Source organism: Erpetoichthys calabaricus, chromosome 13, assembly GCF_900747795.2.
Source record: "Erpetoichthys calabaricus chromosome 13, fErpCal1.3, whole genome shotgun sequence".
Lineage (NCBI taxonomy): Eukaryota > Metazoa > Chordata > Cladistia > Polypteriformes > Polypteridae > Erpetoichthys > Erpetoichthys calabaricus.
The window spans coordinates 132,133,687-132,145,344 of NC_041406.2; positions in this window are offsets into that span (position 1 = coordinate 132,133,687).

Here is an 11,658-nt window from a genome sequence, read left to right on the forward strand (position 1 = left end):
CATCCATCCATTATCCAACCCACAATATCCTAACAACAGGGTCATGGAGGTCTGCTGGAGCCTAACCCAGCCAACACAGGGCGCAAGGCAGGAAACAAACACCGGGTAGGGCGCCAGCCCATCACTGGGTGCGCACACACACATACACACCCACACACCAAGCACATACTAGGGACAATTTAGAATCGCCAATGCACCTAACCTGCAAAGAAAAGACACACACAAAACAAAACATAGCATGCAACATTTATACACAGTATATATATATATATATATATATATATGTATAAATACAATATATATTTATAATTACAGTACACATAGATATATTTTACTGTATACATTGTGAGAGCCAGCCCAGACACAGACAGACAGACACCAGCAGTTCTTAAGTTCACACACATTTATTTATACTATTTACAGGTGTATTAAGTCCCACACAACACACTGTGCTCCAGCACCAAACACCCTTTAGCACTCTGGCCTCTCAATGGTCCTCTTCAGGCCGCCTTCTCTTCCCACTCTGAGGCCTTGTCCTCTTCCTCCTGACTCCCACCTCTCGACTGTTTGAAGGCGGCCCCTTTTATGCTCACCCAGATATGCTCCAGGTGCCTCTTGATGAACCTCCGCCAGCATGTCCTGGTGTGGCGGAAGTGCTGCACGAGCACCCGGAAGCACTCCAGGTGACCCTGGAATTCCTTCCGCCAGCACTTCCTGGTGTGGTGGAAGTGCTGGCTTCCAGAGCTCTAGGATGCACCGGGCGCCCCCTGGCAGTGGCCACGGGCCCCTATAGGGTTGAGCTTCCCAGCTCGGTTCCCATGACCCCCATAGCAACCAGGGCGACTGTCCTCTCATGGCCCTGGGGAGGTATAATCCCTCTCCTGGTCCTTCCAGGCGTCCTGGCTGAGTATGGCGCTCAGCCGCCCATCACAACATATACAGTATATATAGTATATACAGTCAAATGCGCAGGCTAGGGGAATATTAGTCAAGGTTTGGGATATCTTACAGTATGTTACAGGGAAGGATTTGGTTCTGATTTATATTTCCCTTAGAATAGAGGAGCACAATCTGATGACACTTCCACCCAACCTGATGAATGCTTCTCTCCTTCTGCTTTTGTATATTTGCAAAAAATGTGTTTGCATTTTTAAAGTCACCTGACCAGGAGATCATAGTCAGACCAGACAAAGGACTCAAGAAGAGAGAATGTCTCTAAAGCAGTTAGACCAATAGCTTACATCATCTTGATGTCAACTTGCCCTTTTTCACTGCAAACAAACCAGGACATTAAAAGGGACACTCTGCTTCATTTTTTTGCTTATCCTGCCTCCTTTATACAGCGACAAAGTTTACAGGATTTCCTGTGGAAGAGGACATATCAGATGGACTTAGCAACAATTGTGCAACAGACGGCTGAACAACACCTGAAGCCATAAGTACAATTTGCCAACCAACAGACCAGCTTTACAGAAGTTGAGGTACTGAGAAACTCAGAAGTAGCGATACACCAGGAGAGCACCTTGGGACCTTCTGAGGTGCTTAAACCCCTCCTGAAAAACTGATGATATAGAGGCATATCTGCTGATTTTTGAATGGGCTGTGGTCCAATACAGCTGGCTAAAACCTGAATGGACTCAAATAATGACCCCCTTTATTATAGATAAATCCTAAAAAGTCTATTATGACATGGATGCTGGCACATTATGGCAATACCCAAGACATAAGGACAAAGAAATGCCATGACTGGCCATTTGATAGTACATGCCTGGTGCAGGTGCAAGCCTTTGACCTATGGAGGAAGGTAATCCTGAGTCTCTGACTGGAAGAGAATTCAAAGAAGGGTATTGTGGAAATTGCTGCGTGTGATTTTTTTTTTTTAATTAATGCTCACCTGAGTTTCTTGTCAGGTGGGTGCAACAGCACACATGGAATAATATGGACTAGTTAATTGGTGTCATTTAGAGGAACCGCACTATTCTGAATGGAAACAAAGAGAAAGAAAGGAGGAAAAAGCAGCCACAAAGAATAAGTCAGTGTGAGGAGGTTGCAGCATGTCTGAAGGAGAAGTCTCCTCCAGTCATCTCCACAAGTGTGGAGATCTCAGGCATTACCAACTGCCCCAACTTGGACAAGCAAATGGAGTGCAGATGGACCAAAAGCAAACAGTAATATGGCTTTGTTGGTGGCTAATTCTTCTTACATAGGGTCTCCTAAAATCTATAGGACAGTAGTGACAACTCTAATTGATTCTGGAAGCAACATCTCCATTGTTCCATAGTGATCCAGTGTTGGGAACAATTGCTTAAAGAAAAGAGCATCCTTACCTGTTTGTAATAAGACCGAAGGAGACAGTGAGAGTGCTGGGGCACCCGTGGGCAAACCCTGTTTAAATGAAATGGCTTGGATCAAAATAAAGTTGCCTAAATATTAGTTGCAGTGAATCCAAAAACTTACATTTTAGGGTTGATTGTAAGCCCTGCTTTACTTTGTGTCAGAAGCACTGCACAAACCTGCCTTACGGGATCCTCCCTTGTGCCAGAATAAATGACGACATCATCTAAATAGGCGTCACTATAGGAAAACTGAGGACGTTGCACTCTACCCACCAAACTTTGTAAGGAAACAGGCACCCCATGCAAACCAAATGGGAGGACCCAGCACTGCTAATTGCCATTAGGGGTACTAAAGGCAGTCTTTTCCTTTACAGATAACATTAAAGGAATTTGCCAGTACCCTTTCATCATGTCAGGCATGTTCAAATACAGAGCCTTGCCAAGTTGTTTAACTACTTACTGCATCGGGTAGTCATTAAACTGTGAAACTAGATTTAGCAAACAAAATCATTGCAAAAGTGCCAACTTCCATCTGATTTTGAGACCAGTACAATGGGGCTGGACCAGGGACTAAAACTCTCCTCTGTCACTCCAAGATCCAGCATCTGTCTGATCTTAAGTTCTACTTCAGCTTATTTGGTTTCCAGGAGGTGGTATGGGCATTCTCAGACTATTATCCTGGGCTTTGTAATAATATCATAGGCAAACAGGGAAGTTCTTCCAGGTTGCTCATCCACAACTTCCAGGACAGACAAGATGGCTGCTTCAAGCACCTGTCATTGGTTGGGTGTCAAATTGGAGGCAAGGTTGTGGAAGAATTTTAATGGTCATTGGGTGTCCTGTATAGGCAGTAAACACAGGCAGGAGAAAGCGTCAATCATTCTTATTTATTATCTAAGTCTTGCAAGAGGCAACACTCACAGCATATCTTATTAGCATGTGTTACAAAGGAAAGGCGTGTCCTCTGCACTATATTTATACAGTTCATTAATTAAATCACAATTGCAAGGAATTCATTACATAATCAGAAAACATTTAACATGATTGGCTACATCCAGCTGCTAATGGGACATGACAAATACTGATAACTTAAATAACCACAATTAGCCCCGTTCATTTTCGTTCTGAACCATATGCTTCCTTCTTTTCCTTCTTAGTTCATCAACAGGAAGCTTATCCTGAGCATAACAATAGAACAATAATTATGCCTTAAAATATGACATTTTCTTTTAAGCTTTAGAGAAAAGCCAAGCAAAATGACACCTTTTATTGGCTAACTAAGAAGATTACAATATGCAAGCTTTCGAGGCAACCCAGACCCCTTCTTCAGGCAAGATGTAATACAGAAACTGGAGTTCCCGATGTTTATATATACACTCTAGGACAAGAAACAACATTGGTAAATATTTAAATGAGAAATTTTAAATGTAAAAAATTAATAGATTCATTCAGGCTAGGGTTAATTTAACAGGAGAGAAAAGAACAATGTATTGTCAAGATCTCTGGATGAGATAACTGTCCAACAAAGTCTTAGTTTGTAATGAGTTTTTTCAAAACAATGTAGATTTGTAGACAGGTTGTCTGTCATTCTGAGAGATGTAAACAATCCTCATATCTGGCCATAAAACTCTTGTCTTTATTCAATCCATGTTGTAAAGTATTAAATTTTAGCATGAGTTTAACTTCCCATTCTTTTCTCTCTTGCTGTGTTTTGAAGTTGCCCATAAGCACTGTGACTTTAAAGTTTAAAGACCAACAGAAAATGGCACATCTCCATGCCTACAGAAAAGATGCAAAACATGTGCCCACATCTATGATACAGACCGTATAGTTATACCACACTGCCGACTTGAACATCACATAAAGGGATCATTTTCCTGCAGATCATCTAATGTAGTCTACCTAATTTTCTGCATGAAATGTCCTGACACTGCACTCTATGTGGGAGAAACTGGACAAACGCTCCGCCAGAGAATGAATTTACACAGGTTCCACATTAAACATGGCAACACAGATGTTCCTGTAGCAGGCCACTTCAACAGCCAAGGACACTGTGAGAGGGACTTTAAAGTCACAGTGCTTATGGGCAACTTCAAAACACAGCAAGAGAGAAAAGAATGGGAAGTTAAACTCATGCTAAAATTTAATACTTTACAACATGGATTAAATAAAGACAAGAGTTTTATGGCCAGATATGAGGATTGTTTACATCTCTCAGAATGACAGACAACCTGTCTACAGACCCACATTGTTTTGAAAAAACTCATTACAAACTTCATAAGACTTTGTTGGACAGTTATCTTATCCAGAGATCTTGACAATACATTGTTCTTTTCTCTCCTGTTAAATTAACCCTAGCCTGAATGAATCTATTAATTTTTTACATTTAAAATTTCTCATTTAAATATTTACCAATGTTGTTTCTTGTCCTAGAGTGTGTATATAAACACAGGGAACTTCAGTTTCTGTATTACATCTTGCCTGAAGAAGGGGTCTGGGTTGCCTCGAAAGCTTGCATATTGTAATCTTTTTAGTTAGCCAATAAAAGGTGTCATTTTGCTTGGCTTTTTTCTACATTCATAATGGCTAACACGGTACAACACCCTAGTACTATTCTTAAGCTTTATATATTTTTTGCTATAATGTCACTAAAAATGCCTTTATCATAGTGAATAATAAACAACACCTTAAGCCTTTAAGCATAAGCTCAGAAAATAAAAATATGAAACTCAAGCACAAACTCAGCAAATAGTAAAGTTGGGCTTCTTTTAACAATTACCTGGTCACATACACATGACATTGTTGGAGGAGAACTGTCAGTCTTCCAGTCTGCTGAGAGAGGAAAAGAGAGCGCAATATCACACAATGAAGAATTACCATCACCTGAGCCCTTAAACTGTCTCCCATGCACATGTGTGTGACACTGAATACATGGAAATGCTCAAGCCTATTTTCTCACGTGAAGTTTGTGAGTTTGCACGTTCTCACCTGATGGGTGGGCATTTAGACCCAGATAAGACACTCAAACATATTAAATTGCACTTCTATTGGCTGAGGATTAATGAGGAGGTAAGATGTCTCCATATAGTGCTGCTTGGGCCTTTGCCAATAATTGATGTTCCATTTGAGTGCATAGGTATGGATGTTGTTGGACCTCTTGATCCCTCAACCTGAGGCCACAAATATATACTTGTACTGTTAGATTACACCATTTGGTATTCGGAAGCTATCTCTCAGAGTCTGGCTAATTTCAAAGTCATTGGCTGGGAGTTGTTAGGGGTGTTTGCATGGTTAGGGGTCCCAAAAGAAATCCTAATGGATCAGGACATCCCTTTCATGTCCGAAATTTTTAAAGACCTAGCAGCCCTACTTTGCATGAAGCATATCAAAACATCTGTGTATAACCTGCAGACAGATGGTTTAGTAGAAGGTTTTAGTCAAAAATTGAAGTGAATGTTAAGAAAAGTGGTAAATGAAGATGGACAGGACTGGGATCCACTTATTCTATTTGTTCTTTTCACATATCAAGAGGTATCATTGTGCTTTTACCTGTTCCAGCTACTGTACAGGAGACAACTGATGGGTATTCTGGACTTGGTAAAAGAGGCCTGGCAAGAACAAAAATATCAGCCTATTAATGTATTGGTATATATCTTTCAAATGTGTGAGCACTTATCCAATCCCACTTAGATGCAGACAAAGAACTCAGGAAGAGAGGACCTCTTTAAAGCTTTGAGACCAATTGATTATGTCACCTTGATCAGGTCAGGTCAGGTCAGGTTGGGGAGCAAGAACTGTACAGTGCATTGTTGCACCCACAAAACAGCTAAGAATCCTGATTGGCAACCCCCCAGGCAGGCACGTGGTCCAAAAATGAGCATCTGTTTGCCGCAGCCAGGTGTTACGTGGGGGTCCCCATAACCTGGTTTAGCCACTCAGGTCCTCAACAATGAGGATCTTGCAAGATGGACCACTCTTGGGGAATTGCACCACATAGCCATAATGCCATAACTGATCCCTCACAACGCAGGTAATGTGCCTCATTTGAGACTATGTGAGAAACCGCTCCTTCGACACAAAGTCAAATCAGCAGTACCCAAGGATTCTCCAAAGAGACAGTATTGAAGGAGTCTAGTCTTCATCTCAGGTCACTGGACCATATAGCAAGACAGGAAGCACCAGGACTCTAAAGACTTGGATCTTCATCCTTTTTCATAGATATCGGGAGCACCATACACCCCTTTCTAGTGACCTCATGATCCCCCATGCTCTCCCAATCTGTCTATTGACTTCAAAGGAAAAGTCACCAGAGAAATGAATGTTGCTGCTGAGGTTAAGTAAACCTCTTGACAAGGTCAACACTCTCCGCAGACAGACTGCTGATGGCTGTGCCCAAGAGTTCATTAAAGGCCAGGATCTTGGTTTTTATCCTATGGCCACTGGAACCCACGACTCTGATCAACACCCAGTCCATGCAAGCATTGAACAGAGTAGGAGCAAGAATACACCCCTGACGAACCCCAGAATCAACTGGGAAAAACACAGAGGTTCTGCCTCCACTCTCAACACTCACAATAGCAGTGTACAGGCCAGCCATGATATCCAGCAACCTTGAGGGGATCCTGCAAAGTCTCAGGATGTCCCACAGGGCAGATCGATCAACTGAGTGAAACTCTTTATGAAAATCAACAAAGGCTGCAAAGAAACTTTCCTGATATTAGCATTTGTGCTCCATGAGAACCCTCAGTGCCGGGATGCAGTCAATGGTAGACTTCTTAAGTGTAAAACCAGACTGCTTCAGTCGCTAGTAGCAAGTGATCATAGATCCTATTGAGGATGACCCTAGCAAGGACCTTACCTGATGCTGAGAGCAGTGTTATCCTCCTGTCATTGCCGCAAAGTAAGTTAGGATGATGCCTGTCTCACAAATGGAAGCAAAGATTGCTTGCAATGCCAAGAGGACAGCCTTACCACCACCCTGGAGATGTTCACCCTGAACACCACAGATGCCTGCAGCCTTCCCTACACTCAGTAGGTTCACCACCTGTGCAAACTCAGTGAGATTGGGTGATTCACAGCTAATTGGAGGATCAACCTCAAGAACCGTGGACCCAGAGATATCCAGTGTCCTAGCCAGAGGATCAACTTTAAACAGATGCTCAAAGTAGCCAGACCAGCGAGTAACAACTGCAGTGTCATCCATAAGGACCTTTCCATCAGCTGCCCTGACTGTGACTCTCCAAGGAACAGATTCAGATGTGTGTAAATGCTTTGATTCACTCTGTAAGCAGGACATGGGTCACTAACAAACACCTCCTTATCTGCCCTCAGAGTTCTCGCAGCCATCTTTCTCAGTTCCTGGTACAGACCAGAGTTGCCATCAAGTCATGCGCCGTGACTCCTCTTGATGATATCCAGAGTGCCCTGTGAAATGAAACACCAAATTCTCAGAAGGTCTCCCACATCACATTAGGATCAGCAGTCGCACCCAAGTCCTTAAGTTCCTCACACAAGCTGCATGCAAACTCATTATAAAACAGCCTGATCTTGGAGTCTATCCAGGTCCAGCCTCATTTTCCTAGTAGGTGGCAACCTACTGGACCTTAGCTGAATCTTTAGAGTAGCAACAATAAGTCTTTGGTCATAATTCACAAACTCGTCACTTCTGTAGACCCTGCAGTTTTATAAGAGCCTCCAGCATCTGCTCACTAGGATGTGATCGATCTCCTTCACCACATCACCAGTATTGGAGTACCAAGTCCAACAATGTGGAACCAGGATCCAGCAAACCGCAGCCCTTGACCTTTTGCAAAGTCAAGGAACATGGAGCTATTTTCACCATGGCTGCCAGACACATGGGGACAGAGACAACCCTCATAGCCAGCCCTGTCAGTGCCAGTGGTCACTCCAAGAAATTTAAAGATGCTCATTCTTTCAATACAGTACCCTCTGATCCAAGTGGAAGTGTGATCTGCCTTTGGCTTCCTAAAATCTATCATTTGGCTCTTCTGTATTTCTCATATCAGGGGTGAGGTTTCTGTTTTGACATCACTGGGTGAAGATGGTTATTTTATCACTTTAAGTCGTGTCTCCTTGAAGATGAGTCTGAGTAGCAAAACCTACAGGACATCCTTGAAAAACGAAGGCATGTTCAACTTTTAATGTAAATGACATACCTTCAGTTTGTTTATTTAAATAGAATTTAATCAACTTACAATATTTTACATATTAATTATTATTTAAAAGGAGTTACTATCTAGAATGGGTGGCACGGTGGCACAGTGGTAGTGCTACTGCCTCGCAGTAAGGAGACCTGAGTTCGCTTCCCGGATCCTCCCTGCGTGGAGTTTGCATGTTCTCCCTGTGTCTGTGTGGGTTTCCTCCGGGCACTCCAGTTTCCTCCCACAGTCCAAAGACATGCTGGTTAAGTGGACTGGCGATCCTAATTTGGCCCTAGTGTGTGCTTGGTGTGTTTGTGTGTGTCCTGCGGTGGTGTGGCACCCTGCCCGGGATTGATTCCTGCCTTGTGCCCTGTGTTGGCTGGGATTGGCTCCAGCAGACCCCCGTGACCCTGTGTTCGGATTCAGCGGGTTGGAAAATGGATGGATGGATGGATACTATCTAGAACCAGTATAAAAAAGTATATTTTGAGAAAGCTGGAATTTTACATGTTCTTTCACTTAACCTCCCACTTCATTTTAGACAAATGAATTTTTGAAAAAAGCCGACATTGTGCTCATTGCATTTTAACAACAAATGAACTTTGGCTGTAGAGTCATTTGTGACAGGCCAGTCAGTAACAGAACTCATAAAATGCCTTGTAAGGCTAGAAAAGAAGGTGTCTGATCAAAACAAGTTTAGGGAGCAAGAGCTGCTGTTTAGTGTTGAATTGAAGGTGACGGGCTACACAGTCATTGAGAGAGAGAGAGAACTGCAGCCTTATATTTTAATTCAGTAAAGGAAATAGGCCACTGCATTTCATTCTCACTTTGTTTTATTAGTCACCCTTAACGGGGTATATCACCTCTAAACACTTCTGCCACTGTGAAACAATGAGCAAGCCTGCCCTACAAATACTCATTAAATGAAAAATATATGTGGCAGTTTTATCATGTGTCTTGGCATGGTGCCTACTCCATAATGATGCAATATAAAGTAAAGGTTGTTTGTAAGTTCACATTAAATATGGTTCTATACAATAATTGAATGAATAAATTCAATAATTTGAAATAATGTCAGGTTAACTGATTATCTCTGGGTTGTACTGTAAGGCATTGGTTGAACTTTTTTGCTCATTTTTCCAAAAGTAGTCAGCAAACTGTAGCCCTGAATATGTGTACCAGAACCTCTGCTGAAAAAAAATGTAGACCTATTTCTAATCTACTGTTTTTAAGTAAAATTCTAGAAAAATGTTTTATCAATAGTTAAATGAATATTTGTATAAAAATATTCTTGATGCATAAAGTTAGGATTTAGATATAATTATGCACATAAACTGCTTTGTCAAAGTAACCATTCACATGTGGCTTAATGGTGATGTAAATAACATTCACTCCCTGTACTATCAGATTTGAGCACTGCGTTTGATACCATATATCACAGTATTCTTATTAATTACCTTTGACAGTGAGTTGGCCTTTCGTGTAGTGTGTTGTAACAGGAAAGGATTTCTTTGTATGTCTTGGTGACTGCATGTCAGAAATGCATAATATCACATTTGGTGATCAATTTTAGGTCCTTTATTGTTCTTAATTTACATGCTCCATTTAGGCCCTAGTATTTAGAATTATAAGGATAATTACCGTAGCTATACAGACAACATTCAGTGTCTTACTAGCATTGCAAAATGGATGAGCAGTACTTTTCTTAAATTAAACAAAGAAAAAAACAAAAATTATTAACAGCAGTAAAAAAGTGAGGATACAAGAGTAAAACTTGATCATGTTTACCTGCAAATTAAGGCAGTGAAGAATGTTAAGTGAAGAATGTAGGTGTCATAAAAATTCAGAATTACATTTTAAGTCAAATATTAGTCATGTTATAAGATTGACCTTTTCCATTTAAAAAAGCAACATGAGTCAGAATTTTTATACCTGTACAATAAGGCTGACAAACTAACATATACTGCTCAAAAAAATAAAAGGAATATTTTTTAATCAGAGTATAGCATCAAGTCAATGAAACTTCTGGGATATTGATCTGGTCAGTTAAGTAGCAGAAGGGGGTTGTTAATGAAATTAACAACAAGTGCACTAAAGGGGCAACAATGACACGACCCCCAAAACAGGAATGGTGTAACAGGTGGAGGCCACTGACATTTTTCTCTCCATCTTTTCTGACTGTTTTTTCACTAGTTTTGCTTTTGGCTGCGGTCAGTGTCACTACTAGTAGCATAAGGCGATACCTGGACCCTACAGAAGTTGCACAGGATGGCACATCAATACATGCCATTGCCAGAAGGTTTGCTGTGTCTCCCAGCACAGTCTCAGGGACATGGAGAAGATTCCAGGAGGTAAGCAGTTACCTTAGGAAAGCTACAAAATAACCTCCAGCAGGCCACTGGTGTGAATGTCTCTGACCAAACAATCAGAAACAGACTTCATGAGGGTGCCCTGAGGGCCTGATGTCCTCTAGTGGGCCCTGTGGTAACTGCCTGGCATTGAGGAGCTGGATTGGCATTTGCCATAGAATACCAGAATTGGCAGGTCCACCACTGGCGACCTGTGCTTTTCACAGATGAGAGCAGGTTCACCCTGAGCACATGTGACAGACGTGAAAGGGTCTGGAGAAGCCTTGGAGAACGTTATGCTGCCTGTAACATCGTTCAGCATGACCAGTTTGGTGGTGGGTAATGGTCTGGGGAGGCATATCAATGGAGGAACACACAGACCTCTACAGGTTAGACAACTGCACCTCGACTGCCATTAGGTATTGGTATGAAATCCTTGGACACATCATCAGACCATTGGTGTATCACAACTGCAGCATGGCATTGTCTGTTTATGTTTCCTGGATTACGAAACCATTACACTGGAGATTACATTTCTTTTTGGATTTGTGTTCTTTGTTTAATATCTGGGATTTTTTGTTGGATTTGTTTCTTTCGTGTCATTGTCATACAGAGCAGGCTGCTTACATCAAATTATCATCAGATATTTGACTACACAGTAGCACAAGGTTAACATTTTTTTGTAACAGATGATCACTTGGACATTTTTCCATACATTTGATGTATTTCTTAGCAGTTTTTTGTTGTTGTCTTTGGATGGCATATGTCACCAAACCTGAGTGTACCTGTTGCGACATGGATTCCATGGCAAGA